Raw genomic sequence first — 4,980 nt, 5'->3', positions numbered from 1 at the left:
AGAAAAGAAGGAAGAAAGAAGAAATAAAGAGAAAGAAGAAAGAGAGAGAAAGGAAAGAAAGAAAGAAAAGGAAGAAAGAAGAAATAGAGAAGAAAGAGAGAGAGAAAAGAAAGGAAAGAAAGAAAGACAAGAAAGAAAGAAAGAAAAAAAGAAAAAAAGAAAGAAAGAAAGAAAGAAAGAAAGAAAGAAAGAAAGAAAGAAAGAAAGAAAGAAAGAAAGAAAGAAAGAAAGAAAGAAAGAAAGAAAGAAAGAAAGAAAGAAAGAAAAGAAAGAGAGGGACAGAGAATCTCTGTAAAGATGAGCTCTTCCTTATGGCAGCCTCCTAGCCGCGGCTGGGCGGCCGGTGCCGCCAGGCATCCAGGCACTGTGGAGCAGCTGAGAGAGAACGCAGGGGCTGGCACTCCAAAGGGGAGGTGACATGAGGAGTTGTAATCGCTGATCCAGCAACTCCAATACTGCCTTTGTTTCACTGAGTTTTATATTTGCTGAAGAACTGGAAGTCTCCCAGCCATTCATCACTGGCCAGTCTAAGTGTGTGCTGTAGAAGCGTCTCCACTGCTGGCAAGTGAGGAGAGGGAGGTGAGGGCAGCTCTGGGCCTGATTTCAGCCGCCAGGGAAATCCTGGCCCTGGTTGGTGCTCTGCTACATGGTTGGCATGGAGAGTAGATAATAGGCACTACTTAACAACTGGGGACTTAGGGCAATGACGGCTTCTGGTTATTTTATTTGCTTTTTGCTGGGATATTTCTTTCCTTCTTCTTTGGACTGCCTCGTTGGAACCCAAGCTATTAATATTTTGTGTGTGTTTGTGGTTTATAAGGGCCTACTCCTCAATTTATTTAATAAAACATTTAATTCAGTTCTATTTAATTTTTAAAAATAGATAATCCCTTCAAATGCTTCAAAATTCAAAGGGTACAATGATACAATCCCATGTCCATTCTCAAAGCCATTTAATGATACCAGCTCCTTGTCAGTTCTTTATGCATCTATAATCAATAACACACGCACATATGTATATATCTTATACACCTAGCTAGTCTCTTCTGTTAATCTGTCAATCTGTGCATCATTATTATATTGTTTTAATTACTGTAGCTATATCATATGCTTTAATATCTGATAAAGCTAGTCCACCCTTATGACCCCTCATTTTCAGAATTTTCTTCTCCTGTATTTGCTTGTTTACTATTGCATATGAATATTAAATATTAATTTTAATATATTAATATTAAATATGCTTATATTGCTATAAAAATCCTTTTGTTAGGACTGCATTATATTATGGCTTAGCTTAAGGATTTGATATATTTGTGATGCTGTCTTCCCATCTAAGGAAATCTTATGCCAGAGAGCAACACAGATGGACATCCCTGGGAGCTTTTAACAAAAACGCTGAGCTTTTGTATGCATTATGTGTGTCAAGTGTTTAAAGCAGGTCATGCATTAGTGCAGCAATAAATTTTACTTTAGGACTCAAGCAAAACATTTTGACACTATATTGTGATTATGTCCCTAAAGTGCATAGTAAATAAACATTTTTAATTTAAAAATATGTATCAAGAGCCTTAAAAATTCACATTCTAATAATTCTCTTCCAAAGCAAGGGAATTCGAGACATGAAGGAAGCATTGTATACCAGTTCTTACTATAATGTTTTTAGAACAATAAAAATGAGAAATGATGTAAATACACATTGGTGGAGGCTTGGTTAAATTATGGTAATCCTTATCTTGAAATGCCTTTCAGTGACTCAAAATTTTTCTTCTCATACATATTTATTGACATAAAAATTCCAGTTATAATTTTAAGTTGTAAAAAAGAAGAAAGTAAAAATATATTTAGCATGGCTTGGATTTGTTTTTAAAAGTTGAGTTTGTATATATTATGAATACTTTCAAAATAGACAGGAAGGCAGTAAACCAAAATGTTGGTATTAGCCATCTACAAGGGTTGGATTGTACAATTATATTTTTTCTTTGTGTTTTGTATTTTCCAACTTTTCTACAAGAAGCATGATTATTTTATAATCTAAATAATGAAATTCTTAAAAATTAGCTTCCATAACAAGGTTGTAGTTGAATAACAAGTATACGGGGTATACTAGTGGTTAACAAATACATTATTATCCAAAGTCAGAGCAACCTACAAATGCTGAATGTTTTCTTAATTTTATTTATGACGTAGCTGCCCTGCCTAATGAAATTCTTATTGAAATCATGCTTTTATTAATGAATGACTGATATATAAAAATATAGCTTTAAAAATGGTGGCTGTAGAAATTTTTTAAAAGAACCACAGTAGTGACATTAAATGTGTCTATTTAGAAAGAAAAGTAATCAGTAGACAATTTTATGATTTGTCAGTAGCATGACTACTGTACACTTCTTTTAAAATAAAGCACAGCAACACAAAAAAAGATAAATCACTTATTGTTATAATTTTACTATCAAAGGAAGTTTTCACCACCTGTAAACCAGCAAGGAGGAAAAGGGGCTAATTCCACGATTGTGATGTGGATGAGGAGCAGATGAGGATGCCAACGTGTCCGCCCTGTTTTGATTGCTGCTGAAGTATCTATTTCACATAGAGCAGCATCTGCTTCCCATAGTGTGTTTATATGCTCTCGGGGTGAGCGTTACCAACTGTCTGCTACTAATCCTGTGCCAAGGAGTTATATTTACTTCTCTCAGACACAGGGAAATTTGAGAACTTGGAATCATTTTAAGAAATGAATGTATCTTTTAAATTTGGTTTTATTTGAAATGTGTCTAGAATTCCTTTCCTGCTTATTCCAAAAAGCATTTTATTGCTGAGTTTTTCAATGTTATTCCTAAATTTTGTAAGGACTCCAGTTTATAACACCCATAGACTGGAGACTTGGACAATGAAGTGCTTTGGGCTGAAAATTTGGTGACACCTTACTATAAATTTTAATCAATGAAAGTACATTAAGGTTTAAAATGAAAAGAGAAGATTTAGATACTAGTAGCCTTTTACTTTGGAATTTGGGGAGAATAAAAAAATTTTTTGGAAATAAATGGTTTTTATTTTATAATAAGCCTGTCACTTATATATTTGTGTATAAGATACTTGTAATTAAATGTTTTTCCAGAAAGTGATGATTTTCCTAAGGTTGAGAAATAGAATTCCTAGCTCCTGATTGTTGGAGTCTAGAGCTAATCCTACCCTCAGCTGTACCTTTATTCAAAATCTTTTATTGAGCACATACTGTACTATGCACCTTACATGGTGCAAGAGGCTGAAGACAGATAAATAAGACATGATTCCTGCCCTCAAGGAATATTCAGATGAGTGAAAGACAAAAGCCAAGTAAGAGGATGGTCATAGTGACAGATAAACTCCATATACCAGGTGTTATGAGAGATGGGAGAGGAGCACTTGGACTCTGAACAACGACCTAGAGATTTCACCCAGTGGGTGGGGTGCTCAGTGGAGGGGGTGATAACATCGCTGCTGCTGACTGATGATGACAACAGTGATAAGAGGGCCAGGCACTGTGCTCAGTGCTGTACATATACATATACGTTACCTATTTAATCTACAGCTTATTCCAATGAAATAGGTAGTACAATACTTTCTTTTTACAAAGGAGGAAGCAAGGTCACCAACAAAAAGAGGCAGAGTTGAGACATAAAACTGGGTCCATTTGACTTGGAGTCTAAGCCTTTAACGTGTTTGGGCTTTGGAGTTCTACAGAGCTGGATTTAAATTCTGGTGCCATGTGTTCTAGCTGAGTAATTGTTGGCCAGTTAGTTAACCTCCATAAGCTTCAGTTTTCTCCTTTGTAAAATGAGGATGATGACAGCACCTGTGAATGATGCTGTTGGCTTCCTACCTAATAGTGACCCTTTCTTCCCTCCTTCTTCCTCGCCCATAGAGCCCAGCCCCATTCACTGCAGCTGAAAATCACAGATCCTCATGATCTCAGCTGCGCTTGCAGAGAGGGCCTGAACACATGACCTAGTCCTGGCCAATGGGGCCCAAGAGGAGAAATCGGTGGGAGGAACATTTCCTCTCTAATAAAAGGATGTTAGAAATCTGCTTGCATGATATATGGTCGTGTGAAACCTGCTACCGCTCTAGCCAACTTGAAATGTGAAAAGGAGATGCCATGGGCACACTGAGGGTAGCTGCAGAAAGTTGGTAAGCAAAAGAGTCCATGTTGAAAAATCTAACCCAAATTTAAAAAAGAAAAAAAAAAATAAAAAAAATAAAAAAAAAAAAAAAGAGTCCATGTTGACATCACCGAGCCAATGACCTCTCTGAACTACGTGAGACTGTAAATTTCATTATTTAAAACCACTTTTAATTGAACATTCTGTTACTTATAGATACATCAAATTTATCGAGGTTTAGATGAGTTAAATTGTGTAATACATTTAGTATAATACTGGTATATAAGTGCTCAATGATAGAGGCTATTAGAATCTTCTTGGCCAAAGTTATCTAAGCGTTTTTTTTTTATTTTGTAGCTTTTGAATATTAGTAAGGCATGAAGTTTTCTTTCCTTTTTTAATAACCATTTCTAAATCTACCAAATCTAAGCATATAAATAATTATATTAAGTAATAATATGTATAAGTAAGCATATTATATATATAAGTAATATATAAACCAAATAATTGATGCTGTCTGACTTCTCAAGAGATTTAACATATTGCAAAGTAATAATGAAGTGAATTAGCACAGAACATTGAACTATTAGATGAGCTTCTGGATTGATCATTAATTCACTTTGCATATCCATTCAAGCTATTCAAGTTTTATATAATAATTTGTATTAAAGAATTACAGGCATCCACATGAAAGAGACTTTCATTTTCAAAAATTAAAATAGCATACAATTGATCATCAAAAGCACACCTGCAAGTGAACAAGATGAGTTTACTACTCAGTTGCAGAGAGGGAGACCGCACCCCGTAGAACATCATGGAGCGCCTCAGTGAAAGGGCATGA

Source organism: Microcebus murinus, chromosome 11 (genome assembly GCF_040939455.1).
Source record: "Microcebus murinus isolate Inina chromosome 11, M.murinus_Inina_mat1.0, whole genome shotgun sequence".
Classification (NCBI taxonomy): Eukaryota; Metazoa; Chordata; class Mammalia; order Primates; family Cheirogaleidae; genus Microcebus; species Microcebus murinus.
The sequence above is the reverse complement of the archived record's forward strand: the minus strand, read 5'-3'. Positions refer to the sequence as shown.